Source organism: Ranitomeya variabilis, chromosome 3, assembly GCF_051348905.1.
Source record: "Ranitomeya variabilis isolate aRanVar5 chromosome 3, aRanVar5.hap1, whole genome shotgun sequence".
Lineage (NCBI taxonomy): Eukaryota > Metazoa > Chordata > Amphibia > Anura > Dendrobatidae > Ranitomeya > Ranitomeya variabilis.
Window position 1 is genome coordinate 375,536,542 of NC_135234.1, and position 12,000 is coordinate 375,548,541.

A 12,000-nucleotide genomic window follows, 5' to 3' on the forward strand; every position below is an offset into this window, starting at 1 on the left:
GGTGTGCGTGTGTTCAAGCTGTGCACAACGCGTTTTGAATCTGCATAACCACACCCTCCATCCCCATTGTGACAGCACATGAAGGTTCCGTGCGACAAAGCAAGCTCCATTTCCAGCTCCCTATTCCAAAAATCTATTTAATATATGGTCCCCAAATAGGGGACGTATCAGATAAGAACAGACACTACGCTTGATCTTGAGCCATTTGGCCGAGAAGCGATGATCAGAAATGGTTTGCCACTTGGGCCGCACCAAGGCCTACAACCGAAACCCACTGTGGAGACATAGCAAAAGATTGCCGCAGGGAAGACATTTTCCAGAAACTCTGGAAGTTCTGTAGATGATAGTTCTGCGGTGTGCGTGTGTTCAAGCTGTATACAACGCGTTTTGAATCTGCATAACCACACCCTCCATCCCCATTGTGACAGCACGTGAAGGTTCCGTGCGACAAAGCAAGCTCCATTTCCAACTCCCTATTCCAAAAATCTATTTAATATATGGTCCCCAAATAGGGGACGTATCAGATAAGAACAGACACTACGCTTGATCTTGAGCCATTTGGCCGAGAAGCGATGATCAGAAATGGTTTGCCACTTGGGCCGCACCAAGGCCTACAACCGAAACCCACTGTGGAGACATAGCAAAAGATTGCCGCAGGGAAGACATTTTCCAGAAACTCTGGAAGCTCTGTCGATGACAGTTCTGCGGTGTGCGTGTGTTCAAGCTGTGCACAACGCGTTTTGAATCTGCATAACCACACCCTCCATCCCCATTGTGACAGCATGTGAAGGTTCCGTCCGACGAAGCAAGCTCCATTTCCAGCTCCGTATTCCAAAAATCCATTTAATATATGGTCCCCAAATAGGGGACGTATCAGATAAGAACAGACACTACGCTTGATCTTGAGCCATTTGGCCGAGAAGCGATGATCAGAAATGGTTTGCCACTTAGGCCTCACCAAGGCCTACAACCGTAACCCACTGTGGAGACATAGCAAAAGATTGCCGCAGGGAAGACATTTTCCAGAAACCCTGGAAGCTCTGTAGATGACAGTTCTGCGGTGTGCGTGTGTTCAAGCTGTGGACAACGCATTTTGAATCTGCATAACCACACCCTCCATCCCCATTGTGACAGCACGTGAAGGTTCCGTGCGACAAAGCAAGCTCCATTTCCAGCTCCCTATTCCAAAAATCTATTTAATATATGGTCCCCAAATAGGGGACGTATCAGATAAGAACAGACACTACGCTTGATCTTGAGCCATTTGGCCGAGAAACGATGATCAGAAATGGTTTGCCACTTGGGCCGCACCAAGGCCTACAACCGAAACCCACTGTGGAGACATAGCAAAAGATTGCCGCAGGGAAGACATTTTCCAGAAACTCTGGAAGCTTTGTCGATGACAGTTCTGCGGTGTGCGTGTGTTCAAGCTGTGCACAACGCGTTTTGAATCTGCATAATCACACCCTCCATCCCCATTGTGACAGCACGTTAAGGTTCCGTGCGACAAAGCAAGCTCCATTTCCAGCTCCCTATTCCAAAAATCCATTTAATATATGGTCCCCAAATAGGGGACGTATCAGATAAGAACAGACACTACGCTTGATCTTGAGCCATTTGGCCGAGAAGCGATGATCAGAAATGGTGTGCCATTTGGGCCGCACCAAGGCCTACAACCGAAACCCACTGTTGAGACATAGCAAAAGATTGCCGCAGGGAAGACATTTTCCAGAAACTCTGGAAGTTCTGTAGATGACAGTTCTGCGGTGTGCGTGTGTTCAAGCTGTGCACAACGCGTTTTGAATCTGCATAACCACACCCTCCATCCCCATTGTGACAGCAAGTGAAGGTTCCGTGCGACAAAGCAAGCTCCATTTCCAGTTCCCTATTCCAAAAATCTATTTAATATATGGTCCCCAAATAGGGTACGTATCAGATAAGAACAGACACTACGCTTGATCTTGAGCCATTTGGCCGAGAAGCGATGATCAGAAATGGTTTGCCACTTGGGCCGCACCAAGGCCTACAACCGAAACCCACTGTGGAGACATAGCAAAAGATTGCCGCAGGGAAGACATTTTCCAGAAACTCTGGAAGCTCTGTAGATGACAGTTCTGCGGTGTGCGTGTGTTCAAGCTGTGCACAACGCATTTTGAATCTGCATAACCACACCCTCCATCCCCATTGTGACAGCACGTGAAGGTTCCATGCGACAAAGCAAGCTCCATTTCCAGCTCCCTATTCCAAAAATCTATTTAATATATGGTCCCCAAATAGGGGACGTATCAGATAAGAACAGACACTACGCTTGATCTTGAGCCATTTGGCCGAGAAGCGATGATCAGAAATGGTTTGCCACTTGGGCCGCACCAAGGCCTACAACCGAAACTGTTGTGAATTCGCTTTTTGCTCCCTCTAGTGGTTACTAGTTTTTTGACTCTGGTTTTTCTGTCATTCCTTTTATCCGCACCTGGGTCGTTAGTTAGGGGTGTTGCTATTTAAGCTCCCTGGACCTTCAGTTCAATGCCTGGCAACGTAGTTATCAGAGCTAGTCTGCTGTGCTCTTGTCTACTGATCCTGGTTCCAGTTATATCAGCTAAGTCTGCCTTTTTGCTTTTTGCTTTTTGTTTTGGTTTTGTATTTTTGTCCAGCTTGTTCCAAATCTATATCCTGATCTTTGCTGGAAGCTCTAGGGGGCTGGTGTTCTCCCCCCGGACCGTTAGACGGTTCGGGGGTTCTTGAATTTCCAGTGTGGATTTTGATAGGGTTTTTGTTGACCATATAAGTTACCTTTCTTTATTCTGCTATCAGTAAGCGGGCCTCTCTGTGCTAAACCTGGTTCATTTCTGTGTTTGTCATTTCCTCTTACCTCACCGTTATTATTTGTGGGGGGGCTTCTATCCAGCTTTGGGGTTCCCTTCTCTGGAGGCAAGAAAGGTCTTTGTTTTTCCTCTACTAGGGGTAGTTAGATTCTCCGGCTGGAGCGTGTCATCTAGAATCATCGTAGGAATGATCCCCGGCTACTTCTAGTGTTGGCGTTAGGAGTAGATATATGGTCAACCCAGTTACCACTGCCCTATGAGCTGGTTTTTTGTATTCTGCAGACTTCCACGTTCCTCTGAGACCCTCGCCATTGGGGTCATAACAGTTTGCCAGGCCAGTATTAAATGTTTAATGCATTGCAGAAGAGGGATTATAAGAAAGAAGATTCTGAGTTTTGTTTTTTTTTTTCCTTCTTCCCCTTTACCTCAGAGTGGCTATGCTTGCTGCAGACATGAATGTCCAGACCTTGATTACAAGTGTGGACCAGCTGGCTACTCGTGTGCAGGGCATACAAGACTATGTTATCAGAAATCCTAGGTCAGAACCTAAAATACCGATTCCTGAACTGTTTTCCGGAGACAGGTTTAAGTTTAGGAATTTCGTGAATAATTGTAAATTGTTTTTGTCCCTGAGACCCTGTTCATCTGGAGACGCTGCTCAGCAAGTAAAAATTGTTATTTCGTTCTTACGGGGCGACCCTCAGGATTGGGCGTTTTCGCTGGCGCCAGGAGATCCGGCATTGGCTGATATTGATGCGTTTTTTCTGGCGCTCGGTTTGCTTTATGAGGAACCCAATCTTGAGATTCAGGCAGAAAAGGCCTTGCTGGCTATGTCTCAGGGACAGGACGAGGCTGAAGTGTATTGCCAAAAATTTCGGAAATGGTCCGTGCTGACACATTGGAACGAGTGTGCACTGGCCGCTAATTTTAGAAATGGCCTTTCTGAAGCCATTAAGAATGTTATGGTGGGTTTTCCCATTCCCACAGGTCTGAATGATACTATGGCACTGGCTATTCAAATTGACCGGCGGTTGCGGGAGCGCAAAACCGCAAATTCCCTCATGGTGTTGTCTGAACAGACACCTGATTTAATGCAATGTGATAGAATCCTGACTAGAAATGAGCGGAAAATTCATAGACGCCGGAATGGCTTGTGCTACTACTGTGGTGATTCTACACATGTTATCTCAGCATGCTCTAAACGTATAGCTAAGGTTGTTAGTCCTGTCACCGTTGGTAATTTGCAACCTAAATTTATTCTGTCTGTAACTTTGATTTGCTCACTGTCGTCTTATCCTGTCATGGCGTTTGTAGATTCAGGTGCTGCCCTGAGTCTTATGGATCTGTCATTTGCTAAGCGCTGTGGTTTTACTCTTGAACCATTGGAAAATCCTATTCCTCTCAGGGGTATTGATGCTACGCCATTGGCAGCAAATAAACCGCAGTATTGGACACAAGTTACCATGTGCATGACTCCTGAACACCGCGAGGTGATACGTTTCCTGGTTTTACATAAAATGCATGATTTGGTTGTTTTAGGGCTGCCATGGTTACAGACCCATAATCCAGTCCTGGACTGGAAGGCTATGTCAGTCTCAAGTTGGGGCTGTCGTGGTATTCATGGGGATTCCCTGCCTGTGTCTATTGCTTCTTCTACGCCTTCGGAAGTTCCTGAGTATTTGTCTGATTATCAGGATGTCTTCAGTGAGTCTGAGTCCAGTGCACTGCCTCCTCATAGGGACTGTGACTGTGCTATAGATTTGATCCCTGGCAGTAAATTTCCTAAGGGAAGACTGTTTAATCTGTCGGTACCCGAACATACCGCTATGCGTTCATATATCAAGGAGTCTCTGGAGAAAGGACATATTCGTCCGTCTTCTTCCCCTCTTGGTGCGGGATTCTTTTTTGTGGCAAAAAAGGACGGATCTTTGAGGCCTTGTATTGATTATCGGCTTTTAAATAAGATCACTGTCAAATTTCAGTATCCTTTACCGCTGTTGTCTGACTTGTTTGCCCGGATTAAGGGTGCCAAGTGGTTCACCAAGATAGACCTTCGTGGTGCGTACAACCTTGTGCGCATTAAGCAAGGTGATGAATGGAAAACCGCATTCAATACGCCCGAAGGTCATTTTGAGTACTTGGTGATGCCTTTTGGGCTCTCCAATGCGCCTTCAGTTTTTCAGTCCTTTATGCATGACATCTTCCGGAAGTATCTGGATAAATTTTTGATTGTTTATCTGGATGATATTTTGGTTTTTTCTGATAATTGGGATTCACATGTGGAGCAGGTCAGGTTGGTCTTTAAAATTTTGCGTGAAAATTCTTTGTTTGTCAAGGGCTCAAAGTGTCTCTTTGGTGTACAGAAGGTTCCCTTTTTGGGGTTCATTTTTTCCCCTTCTGCTGTGGAGATGGACCCAGTCAAGGTCCGAGCTATTCTTGATTGGACTCAGCCCTCGTCTGTTAAGAGTCTTCAGAAATTCTTGGGTTTCGCTAACTTCTACCGTCGTTTTATCGCTAATTTTTCTAGCATTGTGAAACCTTTGACGGATATGACCAAGAAGGGCTCCGATGTAGCCAACTGGGCTCCTGCTGCCGTGGAGGCTTTCCAGGAGTTGAAACGCCGGTTTACTTCGGCGCCTGTTTTGTGCCAGCCCGATGTCTCACTTCCCTTTCAGGTTGAGGTGGATGCTTCAGAGATTGGAGCGGGGGCCGTTTTGTCGCAGAGAGGCCCTGGTTGCTCTGTTATGAAACCTTGTGCCTTTTTCTCTAGGAAGTTTTCGCCTGCCGAGCGAAATTATGATGTGGGCAATCGGGAGTTGTTGGCCATGAAATGGGCATTTGAGGAGTGGCGTCATTGGCTCGAGGGTGCTAAGCATCGTGTGGTGGTCTTGACTGATCACAAAAATCTGATGTATCTCGAGTCTGCTAAACGCCTTAATCCGAGACAGGCCCGCTGGTCATTGTTTTTCTCCCGCTTTGATTTTGTTGTCTCGTATTTACCAGGTTCAAAGAATGTGAAGGCCGATGCTCTTTCTAGGAGCTTTGTGCCTGATGCTCCTGAAGTCGCTGATCCTGTTGGTATTCTTAAAGATGGAGTTATCTTGTCAGCTATTTCTCCGGATCTGCGACGTGTGTTGCAGAGATTTCAGGCGGATAGGCCTGAGTCTTGTCCACCTGACAGACTGTTTGTCCCGGATAAGTGGACCAGCAGAGTCATTTCCGAGGTTCATTCCTCGGTGTTGGCAGGTCACCCGGGAATTTTTGGCACCAGAGATCTGGTGGCCAGGTCCTTTTGGTGGCCTTCTTTGTCAAGGGATGTGCGGTCATTTGTGCAGTCCTGTGGGACTTGTGCTCGAGCTAAGCCTTGCTGTTCTCGTGCCAGCGGTTTGCTCTTGCCCTTGCCTGTCCCGAAGAGACCTTGGACACATATCTCCATGGATTTCATTTCTGATCTTCCGCTATCTCAGGGCATGTCCGTTATCTGGGTGATATGTGATCGCTTCTCCAAGATGGTCCATTTGGTTCCTTTGCCTAAGCTGCCTTCCTCTTCCGATCTGGTTCCTGTGTTTTTCCAGAACGTGGTTCGTTTGCACGGCATCCCTGAGAATATTGTGTCAGACAGAGGATCCCAGTTCGTTTCCAGGTTCTGGCGATCCTTTTGTAGTAGGATGGGCATTGATTTGTCGTTTTCGTCTGCTTTCCATCCTCAGACTAATGGACAGACGGAGCGAACCAATCAGACTTTGGAGGCTTATTTGAGGTGTTTTGTCTCTGCTGATCAGGACGATTGGGTGACATTCTTGCCGTTGGCTGAGTTTGCCCTTAATAATCGGGCTAGTTCCGCCACCTTGGTTTCGCCTTTTTTCTGCAACTCTGGTTTCCATCCTCGCTTTTCTTCGGGTCATGTGGAGCCTTCTGACTGTCCTGGGGTGGATTCTGTGGTGGATAGGTTGCAGCGGATCTGGAATCATGTGGTGGACAACTTGAAGTTGTCACAGGAGAGGGCTCAGCGCTTTGCCAACCGCCGCCGCGGTGTGGGTCCCCGACTACGCGTTGGGGATTTGGTGTGGCTTTCTTCCCGCTTTGTTCCTATGAAGGTCTCCTCTCCCAAGTTTAAACCTCGTTTTATTGGGCCTTACAAGATATTGGAAATCCTTAATCCTGTATCTTTTCGTCTGGATCTTCCTGTGTCGTTTGCTATTCACAATGTATTTCATAGGTCCTTGTTGCGGCGGTACATTGTGCCTGTAGTTCCTTCTGCCGAGCCTCCTGCTCCGGTGTTGGTTGAGGGCGAGTTGGAGTACGTGGTGGAGAAGATCTTGGATTCTCGCCTCTCCAGGCGGAGGCTTCAGTACCTGGTCAAGTGGAAGGGCTATGGTCAGGAGGATAATTCCTGGGTGGTCGCCTCTGATGTTCATGCGGCCGATATAGTTCGTGCCTTTCATGCCGCTCATCCTGATCGCCCTGGTGGTCGTGGTGAGGGTTCGGTGACCCCTCACTAAGGGGGGGGTACTGTTGTGAATTCGCTTTTTGCTCCCTCTAGTGGTTACTAGTTTTTTGACTCTGGTTTTTCTGTCATTCCTTTTATCCGCACCTGGGTCGTTAGTTAGGGGTGTTGCTATTTAAGCTCCCTGGACCTTCAGTTCAATGCCTGGCAACGTAGTTATCAGAGCTAGTCTGCTGTGCTCTTGTCTACTGATCCTGGTTCCAGTTATATCAGCTAAGTCTGCCTTTTTGCTTTTTGCTTTTTGTTTTGGTTTTGTATTTTTGTCCAGCTTGTTCCAAATCTATATCCTGATCTTTGCTGGAAGCTCTAGGGGGCTGGTGTTCTCCCCCCGGACCGTTAGACGGTTCGGGGGTTCTTGAATTTCCAGTGTGGATTTTGATAGGGTTTTTGTTGACCATATAAGTTACCTTTCTTTATTCTGCTATCAGTAAGCGGGCCTCTCTGTGCTAAACCTGGTTCATTTCTGTGTTTGTCATTTCCTCTTACCTCACCGTTATTATTTGTGGGGGGGCTTCTATCCAGCTTTGGGGTTCCCTTCTCTGGAGGCAAGAAAGGTCTTTGTTTTTCCTCTACTAGGGGTAGTTAGATTCTCCGGCTGGAGCGTGTCATCTAGAATCATCGTAGGAATGATCCCTGGCTATTTCTAGTGTTGGCGTTAGGAGTAGATATATGGTCAACCCAGTTACCACTGCCCTATGAGCTGGTTTTTTGTATTCTGCAGACTTCCACGTTCCTCTGAGACCCTCGCCATTGGGGTCATAACACGAAACCCACTGTGGAGACATAGCAAAAGATTGCCGCAGGGAAGACATTTTCCAGAAACTCTGGAAGCTCTGTAGATGACAGTTCTGCGGTGTGCGTGTGTTCAAGCTGTGCACAACGCGTTTTGAATCTGCATAACCACACCCTCCATCCCCATTGTGACAGCACGTGAAGGTTCCATGCGACAAAGCAAGCTCCATTTCCAGCTCCCTATTCCAAAAATCCATTTAATATATGGTCCCCAAATAGGGGACGTATCAGATAAGAACAGACTCTACGCTTGATCTTGAGCCATTTGGCCGAGAAGCGATGATCAGAAATGGTTTGCCACTTGGGCCGCACCAAGGCCTACAACCAAAACCCACTGTGGAGACATAGCAAAAGATTGCCGCAGGGAAGACATTTTCCAGAAACTTTGGAAGCTCTGTAGATGACAGTTCTGCGGTGTGCGTGTGTTCAAGCTGTATACAACGCGTTTTGAATCTGCATAACCACACCCTCCATCCCCATTGTGACAGCACGTGAAGGTTCCGTGCGACAAAGCAAGCTCCATTTCCAGCTCCCTATTCCAAAAATCCATTAAATATATGGTCCCCAAATAGGGGACGTATCAGATAAGAACAGACTCTACGCTTGATCTTGAGCCATTTGTCCGGGAAGCGATGATCAGAAATGGTTTGCCACTTGGGCCGCACCAAGGCCTACAACCGAAACCCACTGTGGAGACATAGCAAAAGATTGCCGCAGGGAAGACATTTTCCAGAAACTTTGGAAGTTCTGTAGATGACAGTTCTGCGGTGTGCGTGTGTTCAAGCTGTATACAACGCGTTTCGAATCTGCATAACCACACCCTCCATCCCCATTGTGACAGCACGTGAAGGTTCCGTGCGACAAAGCAAGCTCCATTTCCAGCTCCGTATTGCAAAAATCCATTTAATATATGGTCCCCAAATAGGGGACGTATCAGATAAGAACAGACTCTACGCTTGATCGTGAGCCATTTGGCCGAGAAACGATGATCAGAAATGGTTTGCCACTTGGGCCGCACCAAGGCCTACAACCAAAACCCACTGTGGAGACATAGCAAAAGATTGCCGCAGGGAAGACATTTTCCAGAAACTCTGGAAGCTCTGTAGATGACAGTTCTGCGGTGTGCGTGTGTTCAAGCTGTGCACAATGCGTTTCGAATCTGCATAACCACACCCTCCATCCCCATTGTGACAGCACGTGAAGGTTCCGTGTGACAAAGCAAGCTCCATTTCCAGCTCCCTGTTCCAAAAATCTATTTAATATATGGTCCCCAAATAGGGGACGTATCAGATAAGAACAGACACTACGCTTGATCTTGAGCCATTTGGCCGAGAAGCGATGATCAGAAATGGTTTGCCACTTGGGCCGCACCAAGGCCTACAACCGAAACCCACTGTGGAGACATAGCAAAAGATTGCCGCAGGGAAGACATTTTCCAGAAACTCTGGAAGTTCTGTAGATGACAGTTCTGCGGTGTGCGTGTGTTCAAGCTGTGCACAACGCGTTTTGAATCTGCATAACCACACCCTCCATCCCCATTGTGACAGCACGTGAAGGTTCCGTGTGACAAAGCAAGCTCCATTTCCAGCTCCCTATTCCAAAAATCCATTTAATATATGGTCCCAAAATAGGGGACGTATCAGATAAGAACAGACACTACGCTTGATCTTGAGCCATTTGGCCGAGAAGCGATGATAAGAAATGGTTTGCCACTTGGGCCGCACCAAGGCCTACAACCGAAACCCACTGTGGAGACATAGCAAAAGATGGCCGCAGGGAAGACATTTTCCAGAAACTCTGGAAGCTCTGTTGATGACAGTTCTGCGGTGTGCGTGTGTTCAAGCTGTGCACAACGCGTTTTGAATCTGCATAACCACACCCTCCATCCCCATTGTGACAGCACGTGAAGGTTCCGTGCGACAAAGCAAGCTCCATTTCCAGCTCCCTATTCCAAAAATCTATTTAACATATGGTCCCCAAATAGGGGACGTATCAGATAAGAACAGACACTACGCTTGATCTTGAGCCATTTGGCCGAGAAGCGATGATCAGAAATGGTTTGCCACTTGGGCCGCACCAAGGCCTACAACCGAAACCCACTGTGGAGACATAGCAAAAGATTGCCGCAGGGAAGACATTTTCCAGAAACTCTGGAAGTTCTGTAGATGACAGTTCTGCGGTGTGCGTGTGTTCAAGCTGTGCACAACGCGTTTTGAATCTGCATAACCACACCCTCCATCCCCATTGTGACAGCACGTGAAGGTTCCGTGTGACAAAGCAAGCTCCATTTCCAGCTCCCTATTCCAAAAATCCATTTAATATATGGTCCCAAAATAGGGGACGTATCAGATAAGAACAGACACAACGCTTGATCTTGAGCCATTTGGCCGAGAAGCGATGATAAGAAATGGTTTGCCACTTGGGCCGCACCAAGGCCTACAACCGAAACCCACTGTGGAGACATAGCAAAAGATTGCCGCAGGAAAGACATTTTCCAGAAACTCTGGAAGCTCTGTCGATGACAGTTCTGCGGTGTGCTTGTGTTCAAGCTGTGCACAACGCGTTTTGAATCTGCATAACCACACCCTCCATCCCCATTGTGACAGCACGTGAAGGTTCCGTGTCACAAAGCAAGCTCCATTTCCAGCTCCCTATTCCAAAAATCCATTTAATATATGGTCCCAAATAGGGGACGTATCAGATAAGAACAGACACTACGCTTGATCTTGAGCCATTTGGCCGAGAAGTGATGATCAGAAATGGTTTGCCACTTGGGCCGCACCAAGGCCTAAAACCGAAACCCACTGTGGAGACATAGCAAAAGATTGCTGCAGGGAAGACATTTTCCAGAAACTCTGGAAGTTCTGTAGATGACAGTTCTGCGGTGTGCGTGTGTTCAAGCTGTGCACAACGCGTTTTGAATCTGCATAATTACACCCTCCATCCCCATTGTGACAGCACGTGAAGGTTCCGTGCGACAAAGCAAGCTCCATTTCCAGCTCCCTATTCCAAAAATCTATTTAATATATGGTCCCCAAATAGGGGACGTATCAGATAAGAACAGACACTACGCTTGATCTTGAGCCATTTGGCCAAGAAGCGATGATCAGAAATGGTTTGCCACTTGGGCCGCACCAAGGCCTACAACCGAAACCCACTGTGGAGACATAGCAAAAGATTGCCGCAGGGAAGACATTTTCCAGAAACTCTGGAAGCTCTGTAGATGACAGTTCTGCGGTGTGCGTGTGTTCAAGCTGTGCACAACGCGTTTTGAATCTGCATAACCACACCCTCCATCCCCATTGTGACAGCACGTGAAGGTTCCGTGCGACGAAGCAAGCTCCATTTCCAGCTCCGTATTCCAAAAATCCATTTAATATATGGTCCCCAAATAGGGGACGTATCAGATAAGAACAGACACTACGCTTGATCTTGAGCCATTTGGCCGAGAAGCGATGATCAGAAATGATTTGCCACTTAGGCCACACCAAGGCCTACAACCGAAACCCACTGTGGAGACATAGCAAAAGATTGCCGCAGGGAAGACATTTTCCAGAAACTCTGGAAGTTCTGTAGATGACAGTTCTGCGGTGTGCGTGTGTTCAAGCTGTGCACAACGCGTTTTTAATCTGCATAACCACACCCTCCATCCCCATTGTGACAGCACGTGAAGGTTCCGTGTGACAAAGCAAGCTCCATTTCCAGCTCCCTATTCCAAAAATCCATTTAATATATGGTCCCAAAATAGGGGACGTATCAGATAAGAACAGACACTACGCTTGATCTTGAGCCATTTGGCCGAGAAGCGATGATAAGAAATGGTTTGCCACTTGGGCCGCACCAAGGCCTACAACCGAAACCCACTGTGGAGACATAGCA

The 12,000-nt window shown here is 47.4% G+C and overlaps 1 non-coding gene and 17 pseudogenes across 1 annotated transcript; all 18 read right to left on the reverse strand.

The window, feature by feature from the left end:
- Window positions 1-45: 45 nt before the first annotated feature.
- On the reverse strand, window positions 46-221 carry LOC143818836 (U2 spliceosomal RNA; annotated as a pseudogene).
- Window positions 222-398: 177 nt separating this feature from the next.
- Window positions 399-574, reverse strand: LOC143760386 (U2 spliceosomal RNA; annotated as a pseudogene).
- Window positions 575-749: 175 nt separating this feature from the next.
- Window positions 750-927, reverse strand: LOC143759437 (U2 spliceosomal RNA; annotated as a pseudogene).
- A 177-nt stretch (window positions 928-1,104) lies between these two features.
- Window positions 1,105-1,280, reverse strand: LOC143760710 (U2 spliceosomal RNA; annotated as a pseudogene).
- A 174-nt stretch (window positions 1,281-1,454) lies between these two features.
- On the reverse strand, window positions 1,455-1,633 carry LOC143761390 (U2 spliceosomal RNA; annotated as a pseudogene).
- A 176-nt stretch (window positions 1,634-1,809) lies between these two features.
- Window positions 1,810-1,986, reverse strand: LOC143762216 (U2 spliceosomal RNA; annotated as a pseudogene).
- Window positions 1,987-2,163: 177 nt separating this feature from the next.
- LOC143761269 (U2 spliceosomal RNA) lies at window positions 2,164-2,339 on the reverse strand (annotated as a pseudogene).
- A 5,887-nt stretch (window positions 2,340-8,226) lies between these two features.
- On the reverse strand, window positions 8,227-8,402 carry LOC143762485 (U2 spliceosomal RNA; annotated as a pseudogene).
- A 177-nt stretch (window positions 8,403-8,579) lies between these two features.
- LOC143763196 (U2 spliceosomal RNA) lies at window positions 8,580-8,755 on the reverse strand (annotated as a pseudogene).
- A 177-nt stretch (window positions 8,756-8,932) lies between these two features.
- On the reverse strand, window positions 8,933-9,108 carry LOC143762998 (U2 spliceosomal RNA; annotated as a pseudogene).
- A 177-nt stretch (window positions 9,109-9,285) lies between these two features.
- Window positions 9,286-9,461, reverse strand: LOC143760626 (U2 spliceosomal RNA; annotated as a pseudogene).
- A 177-nt stretch (window positions 9,462-9,638) lies between these two features.
- On the reverse strand, window positions 9,639-9,814 carry LOC143762866 (U2 spliceosomal RNA; annotated as a pseudogene).
- A 177-nt stretch (window positions 9,815-9,991) lies between these two features.
- On the reverse strand, window positions 9,992-10,167 carry LOC143760483 (U2 spliceosomal RNA; annotated as a pseudogene).
- Window positions 10,168-10,344: 177 nt separating this feature from the next.
- On the reverse strand, window positions 10,345-10,520 carry LOC143763036 (U2 spliceosomal RNA; annotated as a pseudogene).
- A 165-nt stretch (window positions 10,521-10,685) lies between these two features.
- Window positions 10,686-10,872, reverse strand: LOC143763010 (U2 spliceosomal RNA). The gene has a single exon (XR_013212296.1). It is a non-coding gene; the product is annotated as a U2 spliceosomal RNA (small nuclear RNA).
- A 175-nt stretch (window positions 10,873-11,047) lies between these two features.
- Window positions 11,048-11,225, reverse strand: LOC143762243 (U2 spliceosomal RNA; annotated as a pseudogene).
- A 177-nt stretch (window positions 11,226-11,402) lies between these two features.
- On the reverse strand, window positions 11,403-11,578 carry LOC143818801 (U2 spliceosomal RNA; annotated as a pseudogene).
- Window positions 11,579-11,755: 177 nt separating this feature from the next.
- On the reverse strand, window positions 11,756-11,931 carry LOC143762884 (U2 spliceosomal RNA; annotated as a pseudogene).
- Window positions 11,932-12,000: the final 69 nt, after the last annotated feature.